Here is a 25432-nt window from a genome sequence, read left to right as displayed (position 1 = left end):
CTTATCACAGCCAAACGTGATATTATCTCGTGGTGATATCCTAATTCCTATCCATGTAGGTCTCCAAGTGCTGTGTATAGAGTAAATAACAAGATGTCCGGTGGAAATAAAAGGTTTCATCTTCTCTTCACAATCCTCTTTGTGATAATATGCAAAGCAACTGCAGAAAATTTGCGTACTGCTTCAAAGCCGAGTTTCTTAACCACGTAAGATAGATCAGTTTCAAAAACGCATGTAAAACTCTTATTTTGCACTAAAACAGAGCCATGGATCCAGCAGCTAAACAATATGATAACCACAAGTGCAGTGGTTATTATCTATAGTAAACTTCTTAACAATCTAGGGCAGGCCCAACAGTAACAATCGATCAAACCACACAACGGTAAGAAGTTGTAAAATAAGCAAAGAAAAGCTTTGTGTTGCTGGCTTTGTGTTGCTGGCTTTGTGTTGCTGGTTTTGTTTAACTTGAGATATCTAAGTCCTCAGATATGTTTACAGACGATATAGAATAGTAAGTCTATTTTATGAGTTTCTGAGTGAAGAAAATCGGTTTTGGCTGTACTTTTAAAGATATGATGGTAAATTTGCTTGAGTAATGTATACATACTTCATGACTGTTATAAGTGATGCACGATTGTGCACTGCAATAAAAACTATCACTTACTAGATATTTTGTTACAGGATTGAAACACCAACTGCAGAGAAAAGTTCTACTGCAAATGATCCAAAGGGAATATCTTGCTTTACATGTTCAAGGAATAAAGAAAATGATTACAAAACATGCATAGTAAGATAACACAACTATTTACATGACAATTATTAGGTCTGCTAAAAAGCTGTTTGTAATTGTACCAAATTAGTATCTATACTGATACTCATACTGATATGAGGTCACAATCTTGTCACTCTTATTTATTTCAGTCTTTGGAGAATGGTTGCTCTAATTGTACAACAACAAGCTTTTATACAAACAAAGGAGCACATGTAATCATTAGAGATTGCAATAAGCCAAAGAAGCTTGCTGAATCGTGTAAGTAAAATATTCCTTGCAAAAAATAACAGAACAATCCAAAAATACAACCACATCCCAGAAACAAATGAGTTCTAGATATTGTTTACCAGGCCTCTTGGGGAAATTCGATTGAACAGTAAATTGAAACCCAGTATATATAACAGCCTTGTCATTAAGTTAACAAACTTTTAATCTTCAGATGTAACTTGCCTTGGAGACAACGAGAAGGATTGCAAGATAAAAGTTTGCACTGACAACCGCTGCAACTCTGGATCTATTTGCAGATTCTCGTCAATACTTATGTATTGTTGCTTTGCCATGTTTTATTTCGATTTAATCTAAGTTTAATAAGACTTTGGTTAGGATCAACTTAGTAGACTTTTAGTATTTGATATATTTAATGGATAAAAGTAAATTCTAATTTATTAATAAAGGACAAACATCTCAGCTTCTGAATTGGGTACATAATGTTGTAAAGTTTATAATAGGTAATCTCTAAACTAATCAGAAACGTTTTAATTCATCTAAGAGTTTCCATGCTACATGTTAATACCATACTTTATGTTATAATTAGTGTTTCATTTTAACTGATTAAGGTCTATGTAAGAGAGCAACGTCGATCATTTCAAAGAAATTGAAACTAAACATTCATGTTTAGTTTCAATTAACATGAATGTGTCTCCAATAAACTAAGATTAAGTTAAAATCGAAGGATACCTTTCCTTTAATAGCAACCGTAAAAATTCTCGCTCAGGAGGGGTCAGCATTCTTGCTGAGAATGATTTAAGATTAATTCATCCATTCGGATTTTAATAACGATGAGCTATGATATACCGTTCATCTTAGATTATTGGTTAATTTTATTATATGATTAGATTTTATAAACGAACTTGGCACACAAAAGATTATAATGCGGAGGTTGGCTGGCTCTTCTATAATAAATACGACACTTCAATTTACAGAATGCTTGCTAGAGATAAGGCAAAATATTATCAGACTATACATGCAGCATGAGTAACTGGTGGATAAGCCTTCGGTAAAAACGGATCCGGAAAAGTCAATGCGGCACTCGGGTCCTTGGTATTGTCGTCGGTATATTGTCCATTATCTACGTTCTGCTTTCGTAGTTTAAACAATAGTGAGTTCTAAATATACAGCTTTAAACTGATTAAGTATGAATGAATGAAATACCTGACAATCCGCACTCTTATAATCCAAAAGCATGAGTAATTCGTAGTGATGTATGATTTCTAGAAACTTTAAATTAAATTTGGCGCTCGCAGGTCCTCATGAATATGTGATCGCCGCATAAGGTTCTGTAAATGTGCAGGGCACCTTCAAGCTTAAATTATTCACCTTACTGAGGCAGTCAACCAACGCGCGGCTTTATTTTCATGATATGATATGTTTTGATTGTTATTAATAAATACCAAAATTTAAATTTGTTTTCCTAAAATTTGTTTTCCTAAGAAAAGGTGTTTCCTGTGTGCCTTGTAGTGAATCTGAGGATATTATTGTTGTTAAACTTAACAAAACCTTTTTTGAACTTGATTTTGATTTTTAGTATGTTACTATATCAGCCCTGCATACTCGTCCTATGTCAAGAAAAATCCAGACTATACTGCTGAGACCTTCTCTGCTCTTGACACCCTCTGTATCAGACTACGTCAAAAGGGAAAAGTTATCATGTGTGGCGATGCCAATGCAAGAACTGGAAAACTCCCAGACTATATCCTCTCCTGTAATGCACCTGCCATGCATGACATTAACAATGATGTTGGACTTGAACATGACATTGAAGAACCCAGAAACAACTTTAACTCTGACCTGACTATATCTGAACCCCACTTTCTTGACATGGTTATTAATAACCAACTGAAAATTCTTAAGTAAAATACGATTTTAAGTAAAATACAAATGGGCGTACCCTCAGGGACACCACTGGAAAAATGACCTGTCATACAATGGAAGCAGTGTAAAACAGATAAAAATATACACATAATATAGCAATGACCCTATATAAAAATTCTGTAAAAAAGCAGTGTAAAACTCTTTTGTCTCTTGTTTATATTTTATATTTTAGTTTTACTGTGTACAATGGTCAATAGTTATAGTGTGTAGTGTGTTATAGTGGTTATATTTGTTGTGACGTGTCATGTCACTATATTTTGCCACCATCATCAGCCTTGACAGCCTGAACTTACCATTTATTGTACTTGAGTCTCGCACCTCAAAATGTCTCGTACTGTGGACTGTATAAACGGCAAACACCACCCATTATTTCGTAGTTGCGAGGCGGAGCCTGCACCGTTTGTTTCGGCCTCGCTTGTTGACGGATGTTACTCGTCTAAATTTCTTCGAAGTAGCGCGCGCCGCTTTCTTCTCGATGGCAAGTGCTACGAAGTAGCGCGCGCCGGGCCAAATCATTAACAATGGTCAACCTCGCTTGGCGAGTGCTTGCCCATCGAAAACACAATTGCGAAGCAGAGCAGCGATCGACGAAGCGAGAATACTTTGTATCACGTCATGATACCCAAGGTCGATTCACTTTATCGTTCTTACGATTACCTGAGGACCCCAGGCTATTATGTTCATTAACGGAATGACAAGCTGAGCGCGGCCCAGTAATCTTACGATACAGGGGAGCCGCGCACTCGTGCGCGGCGGGTCATACAACGTATGACAAAGAATGCTAGTTCATAGTTACTAGTCTGTGCGGTGCGTCGAATTGCGGCGAAGTCCTCCAATACGAAGGTAAATTAACTCTGAGCTTTGTTTGGGTGACTGCTTCATTGATGGGCTGGTAAGTATTTGTTTTTAGCAGTTGAAGATTGAAATAATTATAAAATTCATATTTTAGATAATAATACAAACAAATAGTAAGTCGCTAAATTGTAAATGTTACTTAAGCACATGTTTTGTGTTTACGTCAATTATTACTAAAATTTATTTACTTTTTCATTTTTGTTTAATAATACAATTACACTGTCATGTACATGTCACATAATTGGCTCGATTCACGATGTCAATCCTTCGCATCTCGCCGATCTGCATACGGATTGATGCATTCCAACAAGATACGCGCCAAAGACGCGCAGTTTACTGAGTGATGCCACCGATTTCTTTAGACACATTGATGTCATTATAATTTAGCGTGACCGGTAATAGTCTGGAAATCAGAAGGAGACAACACATGTATAAATTACTAAAAAAGGAGTATCAGTTTACAGGATTGACTTCGAATAGATGTTAGATAGGAGATTAATAACTCTCGTGCCAACTTTAGAGACGGTAACCACATTAAACCACATTAAACTGATTGGGCGACATCTGTCCGACTCAGAAAATAGGTTATTCGGACAATAGTTTATTCGTATCCTACTGTACGATTTTCTTGAAACTTTCCATTAAGTATGATGGTTTGAGGACGGATAATCTGTGTAAGTTTGAGCGAGTTTCTATGTGCCAAATTTGAGATATCACTTCAAACACAAGGAAATAGTGCTGTCAGACAGATGTCCTGTTACCTAAATTGAAATGGCGTGTGAATTATTCATTATCATATTAAATCATGACCTATATCTCCTCCGTATAAGTTTTCCTAATCAAATCGTCGTTTACACACGAGACTGCGAGACAATTAAACTTATGTAGGTTAGTATGATATCTAGAGTTGAAATTTCTGCATCCACACGTGTTGATAGATCCAACGAAATAACAAAATATACAGATATACAATTAGTGAACTGACAAATAATCCAATGGGTGAACATAACTTGGACAACACAGACACGTAGCAAACTTTTCTTTTACCACAAACTTTTCGAGCAACAGAATTTAACTTCCCGGTTCATATGCAGTGTTGCTGGTCATTTAATTTTATTCCCATGTGTAGCAATTTCACGGTCGTGTTTTACCCAGGTGTATCTATCACTCAGAATTTACTTTTTATTACATCTAAATAACTTATCTAAGAAAATGTGAATCATACTTATACCGATCTTAGTAACCCAACGGATTAAACCATGTTGAGTGAATGAGAAAGATATAGTGTCTTGCTAACACACCCATACCACTAGCATTGGCGTGAATATCCCACTTCTTCGATTCTAGACTATACTTAGGAAATAACTGGTAGTTCCTGTCGCCCCATGAATTAAGGAAACTACTAAAGACATCAAGGTAAAATAATTTAAATTTGGAACAAAGACTAAAGAGTAATTTGTTCATAGAGACCACATTTTGTTCTCCTTTGAGCCTTTGGGGGTTACCGTTAGCAGGTATAGGGAGAAGGGACTGGACAAAGATATTTGCTGAGGGAGCTAAGGATTTAATTTTGGACATAAAGTTCTGCAGAGGGCTTTTAAGGTGTATAATGCCAGTCTGACAGTATCGTATGTCGTTAGTTCCTACACACACAAACAGTTTCTTAATCTCTAAATCAGGGTGCAGGTGGTCTCACAAATTGCTCGATTAAGTGTACTGTGTAATACAGCATCAATCTTGCGACCACCCTTATATATTATACTTATAGCGACTTTGAAAACTGTCTGTTCACCCTTGGTGGGTTTTTATATTTCCAGTCGCTCGAAGTATCTCCAGCGAGGAGTATGATCTTCTTCTTAGGGGGGCTAACGGGAGGCCAGTGTTAGGAGGGGGAGGATGATGAGGACGGGTAGAAGGATGATGAGGAGAAGGACGAGAAGAGGTAGGAGTGGTGTGGGTCAGTTAGGTTCCTAAAGGAAAGACTGTATCTAACACCACCCGGAGGAATTCTATGCAGTAGTCTGGATTGACAACCAGACTTCATGATATTGAGAGACTGGTCTGTCGCTGGCACAGATAATTCTGGGGAAGAAGGGGTACCTTTCCTGCCTGTAGGGTTGTTGTCGTTCCTTATAAAGTCCAGTGTTCTTGCTGCACCGAACGACACCGTACAAATGTCACTGTCCTGATCAATCAATGGTTCGTTGTCGTCATGGTAGTTCAGGTTAGCTCCTTTACAGGACATACATCTGACAAGACAGGCTGTCATGTTTCCAAAGGTGGCCTTATTGCTGTTAACAAGGTTCATCAGCTCGACAATTTTGGGGAACTCGTTGATCGGCTCGGGCTAGTTGACCACCCTTCCATACTTATACGAATCATTGCGGGGACTCAGCCACAAGGTCTTTACTTTCTTTACTGTTGTGCGGTCTTCATCGTTATAAGTTCTTTCATTACCCCATCAACCAGGGGCTCTGGAAGGTCAAGCTAGACGTGTTTCACAAGATCCGAAAAATGCTTAGGCTCAGGAGAAGTTGACGGTGATATAGGTTTGGGAGTGAGAAAGGACTCTGTAGAGGGAGTGGTAAGGGGTTCTGTCGGATGATCTTCCAGAAGGATTTCAATGGCATCTTTGAAGTCTTCTTCATTGTCATTAATGAGGGAGAGAATGTGATTTTTTCTGCTCTTGAAAGGCACTGAGAAGAAATTCAGTGATGAAGGTAGGTAGAAGTGGGGTTGGGTTAGCTTGCATCAATGGACAAAGTTACACCAAATGATCAGGATGGCAATCAGGGTACTAGGCAGCAGTCATCAGACATTCCCCGTAAAATGGAATGTAACGGCCTGAAAATAGAGACGGGCAGAGGGGAGTTAAACTTGTCTGCGGGTAAATTAAGTACCGCTGCCTACCCTTTATGCAAATTTCACAACCCCGGGACTTCGGCTGGCTTTTACTCTGACATCGGCTGACTTCCATTGCCATAGTTTTTAAATTATGTTTCTGATCGAAGCTGCAATGATGCTAATAGATTTGATACAGCTCAGCAGTCACTGTCTTCAAATAAAGAATGTTCCAGTTCTGCAGTCTCAAATGTTTTCGCCCAGCTTTTCTTTTCATCGTGGTTATAGAAGACAGACCTGAAAAATACTTGTATTATGATAATATAGGTAATATGCCCAGAATGAGTAAAATTGTATTATCGGCAAATTTACTTATGTGAAAACTCCAAACAGAGTTTTCAGAAGTAACCGCACACGAGCAACTGCACGTAATTTGTGTGGAAATATGTAACTCATTTAACGAAGTCAGTTAAATGAACCTACCTTATTTACCGATGGCAATTTTTTTGCTTGTGATGAAGTAGTCCTCTCAATATATGTATGTAATTTGTTAAAAGAGTAGGATTGTAGACTGTAGTCATAGTCCATGTATAGCGACGGTAGTTTACCAGCAGCTCCCTGTACAAACAGAAATATGGTTGTTATATAATACTACTTGTTAAATTATTGAGTACAATGCAGGAATACACTAACGTGTCTTATATTAACACCTAATAGACGTATAATATGTACTCATAAACAATGATAGTCCCAATTGTTTGTAATTGCTTATAATTTAAACCTTCTTATTAACTCATTTTGATGACTGTGTCTGACCTAAAATTGCACGAGAAATAGATAAAATTATGCGTCAGACAGGGCTCGACCAGGATACCGGCGCAGCCGGAATTTTTAAAAAGAATCTCAACACTTATTTTACTTCGGACATTCCAACAGCCACATTGTTACACAAGTGTGTAACCAGCCAATTGCAGGAAGCCGAAGGATTCAATTATACGTTAGGCCAGTGACGGTTAAGGTAGTGTGTACCGTACTTTCTTCGCCCGAGACTTTGCTGCAATGGGCAGCTCCTCATTTAACCCTCACACCCGATTTCTCGAGTATTTGGCTGAGTGGACCGGGGGGCTGCATAGACCACTCAGGATCCTTAGCTGAGCGTCGACGACGCTCACCCCACGGCTAGTGACAGAGTCGGGAATCGAACCTGGTACCTCAAGCAATACCAGGCCCGGATTAACCAACTGAGCCACTAAGGCCGGTATTCGGCAATTTTGTACCGGTACCGGCCGGGATTTTGGTTTTAGCCGGGATTTTAGCCGGGATTTTTCCAAAATAAATTCAGTTTTTTTTTCAACGTAAATTTGAGTCCAAAATTCGCAAATCTGTTAACATTTTCCTAAAAAATTTTGATGAAATCATCGAACAATGGAGACTGGAGTCAATCTAGATTTAAAATAATCATGGGTTTCATGACGTCGATTTTATATTTTCGTTTACGAATAATGGAAAATGCTAGAAATATGACTCATGACTTAATTATTGTGACTAAGTGTCACGGCTCACGGTCTTGTGTTACCGAGGGACAAGTAAAACAGAGTTCTCCGGGTAAATAAAGCATTAATAAATGCTATTCAGTATTCACCAGGGACAAAAGGATTTCGCGGCGATTTTGGCCAAAAATCGCGATACCGCGAATTACATTTCGCGGTATATTAACCCATTAGGGACGACGAGTTTTAAAGTTTGCCGATTTTGATGCCGTTTAACACACTAGGTCACTTTACAGCAAAAATGAGATATCCAAAAAAGCTAATCTGTATCTCGTTTACTTTAAAAGATACAGCTATGGTCGCATACGACCCACTCGTCCGGGTCGCTAACGACCCATCACGGTTTTTCGGCTTTAACTTCTGAAACAAAGACGTTAGGATAAAATAAAATAAAAAGCATAAGTTAAAAACATATGGTCAATACTGTGTGACTCTAACTTTTTAAAAATAAAGAATTTGGGTCATTAACGACCCACTCGGCTCACTTGCTTATTACTACATATGTCCATGTAACTTCTTGAATTCAGCCTAAAGCATGACATCATAAGTTCAAAATCGCCTCTCAGCAAGTGATAATCATCATAAACTGCGAAAAATCGGTTAAATGGGTCATTAGCGACCCACTAAGACCACAAAATTGATTAACTAAATATAATGTTGTCAAACTTTTACAAATATTAGTATAAAAACATGTTATATCTTGGTCATTACTCCTGTACGTTGATTTAAATTTTAAAATCGATCAACTGGGTCAATAACGACCCACTCGGAAGTTGAACCACGACATTAATTATCAGTATCATGTTGTTCTACCATCAAGAAAGACACTCGTAGGTCTTAATTCCACGCAAACCACGGGTAGGGTGGCTGACTACTAGCCCTTCTGAGATCTGGAGTCTCACGGTAATCTGCAGATCACGTCACCCAATGACTGACGAATAATGGGCAGAATTGGATTGATAGGTAGGTGAGTTTATCAGCTGTTAGTACACGACCGTAATGTCGTGAGACAGCAAACAACATGCCTATCTTTTCCCGATTCCTAGAACGTCCAAGAAGAACTATACAACTGCTGGATTCAGATTTCAGATGGCTGCATCTACTCTCTTCGCAGCTCCCTTTCTTTACTTCTTAGGGGCCGTTCATATATTACGTAATCACTTATTGGACAATTTTTACGCCCCCCCCCCCACCACATAGCTATTATGTCAAAATTACACAAGCTTAATCATTTGGAAACTCCCCTCCCTCTCGGCCGATTACGTAATACTTGTTTTCGTTTTGAAAGCTGCCTCGTTGTTGCGGGGTTTGTTACCCAAAACGAGGTAGTTGTCTGAGAGATTGCAGGTTGCAGCACCGCCAGCCAAATGGGGGGGGGGGGGGGGGGAGGGGCTTTTTCCTTGTCCTTCTTCACAGAGCTGTAGATGTAGCCATCTGAATGCAGCAGTTGTTTAGTTATTCTCGTACTTTCTAGGAATGAAAAAAACATATTGGCATGTTGGATTAGAATATGCAATTTGACCACTCGTCTTTCAGTATTACCCAAGGTTACATGATATCTCGTATACTTCGTTCAGGGGATTTTTCTTGAGTGACATGATCTGATCACCGTGGGACCCTGGGTCTCAAGCGGTGGGTTGTAGCAGGTCGTTTACCAAGATTCGAAATTGACGAAAAAGGTAACAGAATCTAATAAGCAACAACAACAGCATGGCTATTACCTAGCAAGTTAGGAACGAGGGCCGATTCCTTTTCTTTTGCGGCACGGCCACGGTCCTTTCGGTACAGATTTCCACGCACCATAGTATTATAGTCAGGACGCAACTCCAGGCATATGCAGTAGTGTTATTCTCGCAGCTCTTTGATGAGTGATGACGGCCCTTCAGTTGGCGCTGGATCTCAGAAGGGCTAGTAGTCAGCCACCCGTGGTTTGCGTGGAATTAAGACCTACGAGTGTCTTTCTTGATGGTGGAACAGCATGATACTGATAATAATTGATGAGGTGGTTCAACTTCCGAGTGGGTCGTTATTGACCCAGTTGATCGATTTTAAAAGTTAAATCAAAGTACAGGAGTAATGACCAAGATATAACATGTTTTTATACTAATATTTGTAAAAGTTTGACAACATTATATTTAATTAATCAATTTTGTGGTCCTAGTGGGTCGCTAATGACCCATTTAACTGATTTTTCGCAGTTTATGATGATTATCACTTGCTGAGAGGCGATTTTGAACTTATGATGTCATACTTTAGGCTGAATTCAAGAAGTTACATGGACATATGTAGTAATAAGCAAGTGAGCCGAGTGGGTCGTTAATGACCCAAATTCTTTATTTTTAAAAGGTTAGAGTTACACAGTATTGACCATATGTTTTTAACTTATGCTACAGTTTTTATTTTATCCTAACGTCTTTGTTTCAGAAGTTAAAGCCGAAAAACCGTGATGGGTCGTTTGCGACCCGGACGAGTGGGTCGTATGCGACCGCAGTTAGTAAACAGCGTCTAGCTCTGTTTGTGAACATCTGATTATCACGGGCTTTTCATATGTCTCAAGGAAATCGTTGCCCGCAACTATTTTGTCCTCAACAAAATAAGCCTACATAAAGTTTTAATGTCCCAATCAAGGCAAGAAGTAAAGTGAAATATTTTCCAATTATGACTAATTAGCCTAATTATTTAGTTGTTAGTAATTAATTGGGTCTCGACTGGAAAGTCAATAATGTAGCCCAATAAATTTTGAGCATATGTGCGAAAGATTCGTTGCGTTTAGTATTATGGTTTGTCCTCTATAGCCTCTAGAAAAGGTGGGTCGTAAACGACCCTATCGTCCCTAATGGGTTAAACTATACATCAAATTTGTCGCAAATAATGGGAAAAAGCCAATGTTGCCTTCTACACCTACAAGAAAGCCTGGTTGAATAGTTCTGTTCAGATCAGTGAGAGTAGAAAGCTGAAGTTGTACGAAGCTCTTGTCACTTCAGTGTTGTTGTATAACTGTAGCAGCTGGGCTGCTCCTGAAACCGTAATGGCATCTGTCGACGTTCTTCAAAGGAAGCATCTGAGACAGATAATCAACACCTATTGGCCTACGGTTATCAGTAACGAGAACTTATATAAGAGATGTAATGTCAGTCCCCTTACTGAAAGGATCAAGAAATCACGATGGAAGATGCTTGGGCACGTTCTCAGAAGCGGTGATGACACTCCCGCTTTCTTATCTTTTAGATTTGCATGTTTAGGATGTTTTGACTACAAAGGAAGGAGGGGCAGACCTCGTTCAAATTTATTTGACTTATTATTAAAAGACATTATGACGAAGAATATTATTGTGATTGTAAATAAAAGATTTAGTTTAAGTAATTTCAACGATTTAGTGTACAAAGCTCATGATAGACGCTTATGGAGAAGCTATGGGTGAGTCGAGACTACTCGGCCACTCGATTTTATGATTTATTTCCTATTATCTTGTGTTTGCTGTATATAGTTGATTAATAATAATAATAATGGGAAAAATCGCGATTCCGTACATGCCGCGATTTCCTTTTGTCCCTGGTATTCACCCTATTTAATTATTCAGGTAAGGTTATTTAAATTGTAAAGTATAAAGCTCCAACGTCAAACTCCATGTTCAATTAAATTAGTTTAAGGACACGTTCATTTGAGTTTGAGAATATTGGTAAATATGAGTGACCCTATTAAAAGGCACAGTGTAGTTGACTTTGTCACACTATGAAATAACACAAACCCTTGATGGTTAGGATAATCGTCTCATCCTCTAGGCTAGCTTTGTCACTTAACCATATCTTAATCAGGTGATAAGATATCGCTTAAATACGGCCGGCACGGAAATGGTTACATTGTCACATTATAAACATGTGACGGAGTAAATATGGACCCCTTGCTGCCGTTTTTGACCAAATTTTTGAGTGTCCAATTGATTGGATGGGTACATATAACCATTACCTACATATTTGAAGACTTTTTTCGTTAGATGGTGCACTCAGGTTTACTCTGTCACACATTTAAGAAAACATTTGAACAATGTTTAGGGCACCCTGATAAGCAATGCTGAGTAGTGTAGGTTTATTTGATGCCCTGGAAGTGCTAGGAATTGTTATTATATCATATAGTCGTAAGGAATTAAAACACAGAAGGCACAAACAAGTTTACTTTGTCACATAACCTTGATGATATCTGAACATGTGTGAAATTGAACAAATAATGATATACCAGCTTAAACCCCTTATATTATGTACTATGGATCAAACAACACTGCTAGTACCACGCACAAGTCACATAAATCATTATCCGGTGGTAATATGTTAACAGTGAAACTGAGTGGAGTTGGGTTAGAAACATATAAGAGATACGATGATTTAACTTGTAGAAGCTTTCAATGAACATGTGTTAATCGTCGTCAGCTGAATGTGATGAGGTGGACAATGCTTATATGTGATTGAGTGGTGTCAGGGATGGAGGGTGGGGAAGGTGTGGGTGGGAAAGTGAAAATTACATTACAATGTCAATAAAAATTTAGTCTTCTGTTGAGGTTGAGAAGGAAATGCCAGCTGGTCTGGACTTTAAGGATTTGGCAATTTTAGGAAGGATGGGGTCCCATATGTTAACAGTCCCATAATATGTTAACAGTGTCACAATTAAACTACCGCAACATGGTCAAAAATAGGGTAATTTCGTCACAACAAAATTATTATAATTCTGTTAGCTCCTTGCTGGCAAAATAACTAGTTGATTGATGATAAAGTTACATAGTATTCTAATAGAGGTATAGCTCTTCAAAATAGGGGCAAGACATGTACATGTTTACTTTGTTACATCAGTAATTATTATAAGAGTAATAATCATCAGATTAACCGATCTTTTTCGTAGTTTGGATCGATTGATATAGGCATTAAAGCATACTACGCCAATTTTAACACACTATCTTGATATTGTTGGGGCAGGGACAGTTAATTTTGTCACATTTTCAGCGTCTTTGACAAATTAATCTAAAATTGTTAAACTTGAGCTCTGATGTTCTGGACAATATTCTACCAATCGTTTCTGAAAGAATGTTGAATTCTAATAGAGTTATAGATCTTCAAAACAGAGGCAAGACATGTTTACTTTGTTTGTTGTGGCAGGAAAAGTTAATTTTGTCACATTTTTAGTGACTTTGAAAAATGTAACCTAAAATTGTTAAACTTGAGCTCTGATGTTCTGGACAATATTCTACCGATTGATTTCTGAAAGAATGTTGAATTCTAATAGAGTCAAAGAATATATAGATCTTCAAAATAGGGACAAGACATGTTTACTTTGTCACATCAGTTATTATGAGAGTTATTATAACAGACTATTTCATTCTATAATCATTGTTTTTAACCTATTTACGATTTCGTATCATTTTTTGTGACAATGTAAACATCAACTGATCTTAACTGATCAACTACATTGTCATCATGTAAAGTTTTCCCGCCTTTCAAACCAAAATCAGTTATAGATAATTCGCCCAAAATTTAAAATTCCATATATTGTGACAGAATTGACCTCATTTCCAAATAACCAAGTGCAGTTATTATGACAGACTATTTCATTCTATAATCATTGTTTTTAACCTATTTACCTATTTTTGTGACAATGTAAACATCAACTGATCTTAACTTGCATCAACTACATTGTCATCATGTAAAGTTTTCCCGCCTTTCAAACCAAAATCAGATATAAATAATTCGCCCAAAATTTAAAATTCCATATATTGTGACAGAATTAACCTCATTTCCCAATAACCAAGTGCCTGTATTAGCTAACTATTCGACACAACATATTTTAGGGCTATGATTGGTAGATCAACTATCAAATAATGAGTTAAAAGGTTTTTGAGGACACCTCACAATAGAATAGAGGTATGGTATTCTGAGTGTGACAAAGTTACCCTAATATTGCCTTGTAACCGTTCGATCCGTGCCCTTTAACCAATGTTGTGTCATAATTGTTAGATTAACCTAATCTACTATATTTCAGACCAAGGAATGATAATTAGACAACTGCAGTTAACTAAGTCACACAAAATGTGACATTTGAACCATTATAGTGCCTAACAACAATAGATTTTCTTTCTGAGCAGTGCATATGGGAGTATGGGTTACCTCGCTAATGTTCAGAACTTCTGAACGTGCTAGGTTAATAGATGTCAAAATTAAGCCACTATCGTCGAAAACGCTATCATTTTTGTTTACCAATATCCTCAAACTCATATGAACGTGTCCTTAAGTAACCAATACCAGATCACAAATATGAGTTCTGTGTCAGTTTTGACTTATATAAACATAATTCAGTTTGTCATTCTAAAGAAGTAACGGAGAAATATTGGAAAAATCCCGGTACCGCTCCCGGAACCGGCCGGTATGACGCTGATCCCGGCCAGGTTTTCATTTTCATCCCGGTCCCAGCCGGGATGGAGGTAATCCCGGCCCGGTACCGGCCGGGACAAAATGTCGATCAAATGGTCTCAGAACTCACTAACACTTCCTTCTTACTCAAAATTGATGTTTTACATTATGACGAGCAACAAGCAACATATATTTTGATCCTTCGGTTCTAAATCTAAGGCAATCTGAGGTTATTTGAAAGCTTTCGTTCAGAAAATAAATAAAACCTTCAAATGGGGGTAACAAGGAGTAACAAGCGTTGCAAGTGTTCCATAATACTAAGATCTTTCTCCTACTGAGCAGAACCTTCCCCTTAAAAGTAAACAAATCGCCTCTCTACGACAATCCAGATCTATTAAGTAGCAGAGACGATCATTTAAGGAGACTTCGATATCTATCAGGATCATGATTATACTGCCGTGAGAACTAAGCACTCCGGGATTTAACACATAATATTTGGTTTTCTCGATTTCATTCATATTTAGACATAAGTCGGTGTAGATAATTGGTTATACGTAGAATAATTGGACATAATTTTATGCTAAGTTGTACTTGCGTCTGCGGAAATATACGTGTGAACTGGTCATACCGCAAATGCTGAAAAAAGTAGATCTTACCTATCATAAAATCACCGCCCGTACCGTACACGACTGAGTTATGACTGCGTCAAGAAATTCTGTATCATAATGATGTATTGCCATGGCAACCAAAACTCCATCGGGAGATCGGCTAGTAACGCATAATATACCTACAGTATCAAAACATATCATAGCAACATTCCAGAGATTCTGATTAGCTTATGTGCGTGTGTGTGTGTGTAAGAAAATGTATTATACAGTCTGCTAGAACATTCCGTTTACACATGGTAAGATAGTAAATAGGCCGATAATAACTGCTCATTGCATTAACAAGTTGTTCAATTTATCTCCGAATTACACACAAATTTCAGAAATGATAGATCTGTGCCGAACTAAGATTTTCTGAAAGTCTCGTAGACTTTAATCAATTACAGAGGGTGTGGACACTGGCCACCCCCTCTATTTCACTATTATAGTTGAAACTAGTATAGATTACAATAATTTTACAAAAGTCGAAACAGTAATATATATAATATAAACACCAATTTGTAGGATACTTTAAATCACACCAAAATTGTTCCCAGATTAATGCAATGAAATCTGATGATGTCTTTTCAGTGAAAAAGAGGCCACACTGTAATTGATTAAAGTTTACGAAACGTTTAGAAAATGAGTTATATTACTTGCAACTATAACTAAGATAAATTGAGTATCAATATCCGGCCCAGTAAAGGCTTACTGGGCTTATCGACCTAAGAGGACAGCCCCCTGAGTGGATTGCAAGACAGTCTCAATTGTGATCTGATGGGCCCAGTTAGAAAAGCCTGATTGTGCACAGAACATCAGCTGTATTTGTTCTTAATAGCTTGATCTGCAAGAAGAAGCAAGGCGCTTTAAACTGGTGTTGAGGTTGAGGGTAGATAATAGATTTCGCCAATCTCTTCCTTCAAACCATTTCCGATGGTTTGATCGATGGTTCCTGTTATATATGACAATCAAGGCTAACCAGCCTGAAACGATAACACCGCAAACGTTTGCTATACATTGAGTGATGCATCACGTTTCCATCCAACACATTTTAAAACGGTCATAAACCGGCTAAATTTAAATAACCAACTTCAGATTTTACAAGGGCCGAACAGGGTTTTAATATTAAATCTGATAAATTTAGTCAAACATATTTCTGTTAACACAGTTATATAACTATAGACTTAGTCGGCTGCTGGACAGTTCCGCCTAACCTAGATCAAGCTACCACGAGAAGATTCAAGATTTAAAACCAATTGTGAGCTTAAGATCATAGCAGTTATAGACTTAGAACCAAATTATATTGGCAGATTATTATCTCTGTAATAACAGACTTTACGATATCATGGAATAAAGTAAATCATGAAATATCTCTTTTACGACACAGGACTCCGTGTTTAAAGAAGGATTGATTAACGGCTGGAAAAAATGTAACTGGATATCTGCCACAGTGCTGCTTTTATTAAGGTTGAAGTAACTTTTAGCACATAAAGAAGTCTGGTTTGCTAGGTTTTAATTGATCGTATAATAACAAATAAAAATAAGTTAAGACTACAAAAACGGTCAATAGAAACTAATTATAATACCTGTATCGAGAACTCGACTTCAAAGTACTATCATTCTGCCAAATTATGTCATATCTTGAGACTATTGATAGCTTCCTGAAACAGTTTTGAGTCAACATTTTCGTGATATTCTTGAAATTGAAACCAATTCTCATCTTTTAAAAAGTAGATTGCATTAAATGCCATAGAATGGAATTTATTGAAATCTACTTTTTTAAATTCTAAGAATTTGTTGATTTATTAAAATTCTGTCTCAATTAAGGGTACACGCAATGTAGTTCGACACACGTTCATGCTAGGCACCCTTTTAACCCCCTCTATGGTGAAGATGAGGATGGTAAGTACAAGTAATGTGAGGAGAGGATGGGTACCATTTAGTACATTTAAGCTGTAGGTGTAAAGTAGCTCTTAGTCGAGGAGTATATAAATGACGGCACGACAAGGTTCTGCAACAGATCTCTGAACATGTTATCTTGTGAGCGCCGAGTGAACACTTAAATAAAAACACTTATAAAAACAAGGCCAGCGATGGAAGACAGTTCATTGACTGCTAGGCTGGGAGGGAAAAAGCAGGTACAGACGACCGAAAGGAGTCGTGGTTTGGGATCCTGAGTGGGTCTCGATATTGGATAGTGTTGTCATATATCGGGCCTTATAATATTCTCAAGGTCACCAAGACGGCACAGTCTTATGGCGGGAGGTAACGGTACCATCTAAAAAACAGATTGCTGAATCATACGAGTAAAAACTCTACCTGTACAGCAGTCTTACAGCAGACTGAGATTAAAGCGCAAGAATGGTGCTGTTATAATTTTGCGTTTAAAGTTTTAGCACCTGGAATCTGTTAACAGTTTTTAGAGAGCTGAGTAGGCTAGTACGGGATAGTAGGGAAGAAGTAGCTCACTGTTCCAGATGGATCTACTTCTCATCAAGGAAGAGGGAGTGGTAGGTTTTTGTGAAAAATCATGATACGAACTTTGATGAACCCATAATAATATAGTGCAAGGATAGCATTCTCATAAGTTCTACCCTTGCTACAGTGCACAATGTAAATACTTAGTGATATCAAGCTGCAATCTAAAATTTATTAATTGAATCTCATTATCACTTCAAATCTTACCTGTGCAGTCTAGCCTGATTGCGACATCGTTAGAAGTGAGAGATAAAAGACATTCAATTGTAATCCAATTCTGCGAGAGAAGATTTGCCCAGACAGCTGACAAGAATGTATTACCATACTTCCTGTAAATGTGGTAGTTATTAAGTCCTATCAACCTTGGATATTATTTCAGTATGTTGTTTTACGTGGGCAACATCGTAAATTACACACACTATAAACTATAGCACTAATCATATGCTGCAGTGTCAATAAAAATGGAAGTACAAATCACAACAAAATGTAAACGAGCACACAAATTCAGGTTAATCCATGCTAGTATAGTTAGTTAATCTAAAAATAACCATAAGACAAATTAACCAATCTCCAAGCCACATTCTTGGTTGTAGCGAGATGCACCACTGGGCCTGACATCGTGAATCAATATTCTTGGTAATTACGTAAGACACGAAGGAAACGTTAATAAAAGTTCACTAAAAGAGAACTAAGTGACTTATACCGGCGCCTCTTCACTGTAAACAACACTGGAAACTTTTCCCGTGCCATCTCTGCTGCCGGGTCATCCCAAGACTCTCCTAACCCACTGAAGGAAGACCAACGTCATGTCTCAGAGTACGGTCTAAAATCTTTGTGTTAACATAAAACTTGGCCTTTATCGTGCCTTTGGTATGAGATCCCATAGAATGCAGCCCTCTACAGAGCGCTAGAATAACCCTAAAATTCAAAAACAAACAAGCCTCACGAGATCAAGTCGCTGTAATGTCCTGGAACATTCAGGACAGTACAGGAGACGGATCTAACAAATTTGAAAATAACGAATTTCTGACAATCCTCAAACAAGCAAACATTCTGTGTCTCCAAGAAACTAAGAAGCAGGTTAAAATCGAAGGATACCTTTCCTTTAATAGCAACCGCAAAAACTCTCGCTCAGGAGGGGTCTGCATTCTTGCTGAAAATGATTTAAGAAAAGGTGTTTCCTGTGTGCCTTGTAGTGAATCTGACGATATTATTGTTGTTAAACTTGACAAAAACTTTTGTTAGCTTTATTTTGATCTATTTTTAGTATGTTATTATATTAGCCCTGCATATTCGTCCTATGTCAAGAAATATCCAGACTGTACTGCTAAGACCTTCTCTGCTCTTGACACCCTCTGTATTAGACTACGTCAAAAAGAGGCATATCTACGAATTATCAAAATACCTGATGTTCGAAAAAGTCTGACAAGGTTTCGTATCAGCTGCCACAACCTCTACATTGAAAGTTGCAGATACGAAACCCCCCTTGTACCAAGTGAAGAACGTTGGTGCACCTACTGCTTTTTCAGCAAAGGGCTCAAGCCTATTGAGGACGAAAGTCACGTATTGATTGACTGTTTGCTCTACTCCTCAGTTAGGGAAAAATTCAATTTCCATCCCCAAAACATTGTTGACCTAGTCGGTTTGCTCTCCAACAAAACTTTAGATCCTACCACACTCACTGCCACAGCAAGAGCAATCCATTCATTTCTCTCTGTGAACGAACATTATACAGCCTATTATAAGAGCCCAGACTTCCACTCAAATACTGGCAAGTGCATAATGCTATAGGACCTTAAAATAAAATTGAACCATACAAACTCGATTTATCTATTTTTCTAAAACTAGCATTATATAACATTTCTAAATTATCCCTACACACTTGTAAATAATTAGAATTGTGTAACCTAAATTATTTCAGAATTACAACTATTGTGTACTCAGTAAAGTAATTATCACTTTTGTATCCTTTGTATCCTTGTATCCTTGTATCCATGTCTTTATAAAATCACTCACTCACAAAATTGCCGACCCAATATCTATTGAAGTGGCGAAGATCGGCCAGACCGAGTATTACCATCCCATCCTTCTAGAGTTCATCACAAGTAGCACCCACCTTGAAGATTTTTGACACCCAGACACACCCCATTGGCACACCCCAGCTCAACAAACTTTGGATATAATCTTACATGCTCCCGATTGTCCCGAAGGAATCCCTGTTTATCATCAGCACTTTCACTAGGTCACCAGCTTTTTCACTGAAATCATCAGCCTTTTCACTGAAGTCATCAATCAGCCCTTTCAATAAAGATTTTAGCTCGTGTTCTAAACTACAAAACTTATCAAATTGTTCAAGTTCTAATAAAGCGATCACGACTGTTCTGTCAAAGCACTAGCAACTACTCAACTAGGAAGGTTCTTTAAAATTCTTTGAAGGGTCATAATTACTCAAATCTCTTGCTAACAATCAAGTTGTTGTTCCTAGTTCTACAATTAAACGAATACAAAATTACAGCCTTTCAGGTTTACATTTTTTGATATCCAGCTCAACATACGGCTTTGATACCAATAATGGGTATATACCGATGATCGGTGTTAATAAATATTTGATTATATTACCATGAAACTTAGTATTGAAGTTTAAACTCTTTCTTGAGTAAGAATAACCTAAAGAAAAACGTACTAGTGTACTGTTACCAGTTACGGAAAGCAACTATTTAATTAAATTGAAGATAAATAAACAGAATACAGATGCACGATCCACAATACAAATACCAACTTAATCGACGGACAAATTGAGGAAATGAAAATTTCGTTTGGAAACGAGCTATATATAAGGCTAGGACGTAGCGCTCGACTCCAAATTGAAGTAAAATTAATACGCGATCTAACGAGTTGAACTGCCACTTTTTTGGCAGTTCGAATGTTGGAATTTCCACTACTGTGGTTGCGAGAAGCATTATTGGATGCGCGCGCGCGACCCAGTAGTGCATCGCGCTACAAATAATTGGCTGTAGTTGAATGAAAATTGTGCTACAAATGTCTATGCACAACTGCATACTACTCAATACTACATAACTTGAGCGGTACCGATGTTCGCAGAGGCGCGCGCTCAATCCCAAATAATGAGCGGGCGGTTTTTGGAATCTCTCCATTATCTAGGAAAAAAATTTTTTCTAAAATCTAATTCATAATTGACATCGGTACTGCGCGAACGACAGAAAATTCTTTAAAAATTATCCTGCTTCTGAAAAAAATGTTGGCTCTAATAATTATTAAATGTGAAATGCAATTGTAAGATAACAATTTACATATCCTGCGCGCGGCTCATACAGCCGCACCTAAGGATTTCTCACCAATACGTGTGTCTGTGTGCGCGGCGGGCTGTATAGATGGTTGAAATCCAAATTTGAATTTATTTATGAATATAACATTATATATATATATATATATATATTATATATTATTATGTATTGATTGTTTTGTGGTAAATAAAAATTTTCTCTTTCTTAAATTTTCTCTTTCATATTTGGTTGTTATATAGTATTTTTATTATGGCAAGTGGTAGAATTTAGTGTCAAGTAAAATACAATTTAAGTTAAATACAATTTTTATTTTCCACAGAAGAATCAATACATATTGAATTATAAATATCCGATAATTTCATTAATAATCGTTGGACTGAGGGAAAGTTTACAAAATATTTGATTCTATTCACCTTTCTGCTGCCTGTGAAATTAGCGCTAAAACCCATCCTACAGTCAGTTTGAGCGGCTCATTGTCCCTTCAGATGTCAAGAACTGCTCGACAGTTTTAAGCTTTAAAGTTAGATTGGAAGGATTTAAGAAAGAAATGATTTCTAGAAACAGTGCAAATGATTTTTATTTTTGGAATGTTTCGAATGAAGTTTTAGGGAAAATTGAAGGACCCAGTTATTTAAGCAATAAGGAGAGACATAATGAATATCTTTGGTTTCATCCTTTTGTGGCAAAGAAGCGTTTTATAAATCTTTATATTGTTTTAACGTTATTATGGTACTGTCCTTAAATTATTTTAATAATGCAGTCACTCAGATGATTTTAAAATCAGGACACTTAAATAAAGACACATACTCTGCCCACAATAAGGGGCCATAATTTTTAAATTATGTAACAGTATAGAATTATTATTATTATTATTCCACTGGGATCGGGAAGTATTAATGAATTATTTATAGATAATGTATTAGATTTTATTAATTAATAAAATTGAATTTGATAAATTACTAAAATGTTGATGGAAAATATATTTATTTAAATTATTTTTCTATTTAGTGCAACGCTCTCAATAGGACTGCTGCTACCAACAACATGCAGTATGTTTGCCCACCACTTGCTAAATATTTTGAGAACACCTACAGAGAACCAACAGACCTTTATGTGGCAAACAGCAAGGGAGTGATCATCAAGAGCTGCGAAGGTTTCACTCAAGGAGACAATATTGCCACTGGTGGATATGCTCTTAGCACCAAGCCACTTATTGACCGCCTGAGAAACATCATCAAACAGGTGTGGTTTGCCGATGATAGTGCTGCTGGAGGGAAATTGGAGGCAGTGTATAAGTGGTGGAAGGAGTTGCTCCAAGTTGGACCTAAGTATGGTTATTTTCCTAACCCATCTAAAAGCATTCTAGTAGTGAAGGACCCTCAGATGATCGACCAGGCCAAGGCATTGTTTGGAGAGTTCAATATGCAAATAACATCAGGCACAAGGCATCTTGGTGCAGTACTTGGCAATACAGGTGTCAAAGATCAGTACATTGCCGATAAGGTCCAAGGGTGGTGCGAAGACATCAAGATGCTAGCTGATATTGCAGAATCTGAGCCTCAAGCAGCCTATTCAGCCTACATCTCTGGCATACAACACCGATGGAAGTTTGTTCAAAGGACTGTTCCTCATATCTCTGAAGCCATGGAGCCGCTAGAACATGAAATAAGACAAAAGCTTCTGCCAAAGATGCTGGGCAGGGAGATTTCAGACTTAGAGAGGGACGTGTTAAGTCTACCAATAAGATTGGGAGGATTGGGCATTGGTAAACCCCACGAGGAATGCCAGTCTGAGTACACAGCTTCCAAGCTACTCACCACCGAGCTTACAAAGGCAATAGTGGACCAACAGGAAGTTTACACTGCATCCAGTAACCTCACCAAATCAGGGAAAGAAATGATAAAAAATTTGAAGAATTCCGAGCTCCAAGCCAAGTTTAACGCTATAGCTGAAAGATGTGGCACCTCCTCTAAGAGAGCACTACTAACAGCAAGAGAAAAGGGAGCGTCCAGTTGGCTTAACACATTGCCACTTCAGCAGTATGGCTACACTCTGAACAAAGAGGAGTTTCGAGACAGTGTCTGCTTACGCTACAGTTGGTGGATACCAAACACTCCCATCACCTGTGGATGTGGGAAAACAAGTGATCTTGACCACCTTCTCACCTGTAAGCTAGGGGGCTACGTGATAATGACCCACAACAACATCAGAGACACAATGGCAAATCTACTTCGTGAGGTATGTCATGATGTAAAAGTTGAACCCCAGCTACAGAAGGTAAATGAGGGTGACTGCCTCAACCCCAAGACTATAACAGGTGACCAAGCTCGGCTTGATGTATCTGCTAGAGGAGTTTGGACTCCATTTGATAAGACCTTTCTTGACATAAGGGTTTCACACCCCAATTGCTTATCAAACAGGACAAAAACTCTTCAAGAAGTATACGAAGAGAACGAGAAGGAGAAGAAGGACGAGTACTTGGAGAGAGTGTTGAATGTGGAGAAGGCTACCTTCACCCCGGCTGTATTCCTCACATCTGGAGGAATGTCTAAAGAGTGTAAGCAGTTCGTCAACAGAGTAGCAGACCTCATTGCAAGAAAAAGGAAGGAAAGGTACTGCGATGTAGTAAGACACGTGAGAACTAGGACAAGATTTGCAATGTTGAGAACAACTCTTATTGCTCTACGAGGGTACCGAGGAAAGAAGGTGGACACCAAACGTGAGATTCAGCTATCAGAAGTTTCATACAACCTCATCCCTGCCCCTATAATGGAGTAGATCATGTGTTTTGTTAAAATGTTTTTGAAAAAATTATTGGTAGCAATGAATTGTGCTCTGCCAATTGCAACACTTAAAATTTGATTGTGCTCTGCCAATTGCATCACTTGATTTAATTGAATGTATATATATACTGTTTGACACACATTTTCATATAAAAAAAAAAAAAAAAAAAAAAAAAAAAATTTAGTGCAATGTTATTTTGTAGACACTTGTGATGATGTTGTGTCATAATCTTTACTTACTTTTATTTACAATAATTAAACTGGGATGTGCTCATTTTAGTGTTTCCCGGCCTTGCAGTTTGCACGCCTGACACATTATCGAACATGTCGTGAGAGTAGCCATACCAATGTTGTCCATTGTTAATGAACTAGCCCGAGTTGGACTTGTCGACGAGTTTTGGAATATTTGGAACAAATATTTTACTAGTTTTGAAATATCAGAAACAATTATTTTACTAGTACCACCTGTTAAAATTGCGCATTTTATAACCTTGGTGTCTGTGCTTCTGCTTGAGTAGCAAGGAAAGAACTTTTTGGTCCTTTCATCAATGTTATCCAGTATCTGACCCTCACTCTGATTTATTCTTGGGTTCAGTACCTGAGATGTTTATTCCAAGTCAAGTCCATGAAGCAGGTTATTTCTTCTATTGAGTAGCTGACAACACCGTTCTGGACACTAGTCAGAAGGTCTATTTTGCTTCTGTTCAGTTCGTTGGACCCAGTTGTCCACGTCAGAAACTTCCGTATCCTGTCAATAAGGTGCTGGTATCGGTGGGCCTTTGCGGTTTGCCTCCTCTAGCTGCAAGATGAGCCCTTGCATAAGTGGGTCACTTTTATTATGAATTTCATAGTGACCATCTTGTAGGATATCTCAAGGGGTGGAATCCCAAGCACAACAGAGGTCAAATCTTGGAGAATGTTGAGTGGTAGCTTATCTTCAAGAGGACCCTGGCATAAAAGTTTTTGAAAGTATCGAGGTTATCTTTTAGCCATATATGATATAGGAGCACTGGAGCATATAGAAGAAGCTGGTACGTGCGGACAGTGTATTCGTGAGTCATCGAAAGAATCAAACTATCGGTGGCATGCTTGTACACAATAAGTACCGTGCCAGTGGAACTTTAAACTGTGATAATGAGAGAGAAACAACTGCAAGTCAGATCCAGGAACCAGACTCCGAAAGTCTAAGGGCGGTTCCCGGGGCTGTCGACCCAGGGTGCCATGCTTGTGGTAAATGCTATGTTTGTAAGCAAAATTTCCTGTCCCCCTGTTCCAACTTTAGTAGTCACCATTCTAAACAAGTTTTCCCTATAACTAAGTATATATCTTGTCAGAGTTATAACCTCATTTATTTAATGGAGTGTAAGACTTGTAAACAGTCGTATGTCGGTTATACTACCTCAAATCTCCCTAAGAGATTCTCTAACCATAAGAGTCACATAAAGAAAGGTATAAGAAGTTGTAAATTAGTTAACCATTTTTTAGATATTGATCATGATTTAAATTTTAGTACCATAGCCTCCTATAATTCCTCACTTAGTAAGCACCTTTCTGTCATTATAGTAGACGCTTTAGTATTTTAGCCTAATATTAGTAAAGTAGACAAAGAAAAGGCTATGGAAGCTAGAGAGGGGTTCTACCAGACCCAATTGAAAACCCTT

At 37.8% G+C, this 25432-nt stretch overlaps 2 long non-coding RNA genes across 2 annotated transcripts; one reads left to right on the top strand and one right to left on the bottom strand.

Moving 5' to 3' along the window:
- The first annotated feature begins 115 nt into the window (after positions 1–115).
- LOC134819612 (uncharacterized) lies at positions 116–767 on the top strand. The gene is made up of 3 exons (XR_010160787.1): positions 116–206; positions 344–382; positions 682–767. It is a non-coding gene; the product is annotated as an uncharacterized LOC134819612 (long non-coding RNA).
- A 5949-nt stretch (positions 768–6716) lies between these two features.
- Positions 6717–18298, bottom strand: LOC134819907 (uncharacterized). The gene is made up of 4 exons (XR_010160815.1): positions 17891–18298; positions 16792–16866; positions 7103–7237; positions 6717–6916 (listed from the first exon to the last, which is right to left on the bottom strand). It is a non-coding gene; the product is annotated as an uncharacterized LOC134819907 (long non-coding RNA).
- Between the last annotated feature and the right edge of the window lie 7134 nt (positions 18299–25432).

Source organism: Bolinopsis microptera, chromosome 8, assembly GCF_026151205.1.
Source record: "Bolinopsis microptera isolate Bmic1 chromosome 8, MBARI_Bmic_1.0, whole genome shotgun sequence".
Taxonomy (NCBI): domain Eukaryota; kingdom Metazoa; phylum Ctenophora; class Tentaculata; order Lobata; family Bolinopsidae; genus Bolinopsis; species Bolinopsis microptera.
This window is presented reverse-complemented; position numbering and strand designations above follow the sequence as displayed.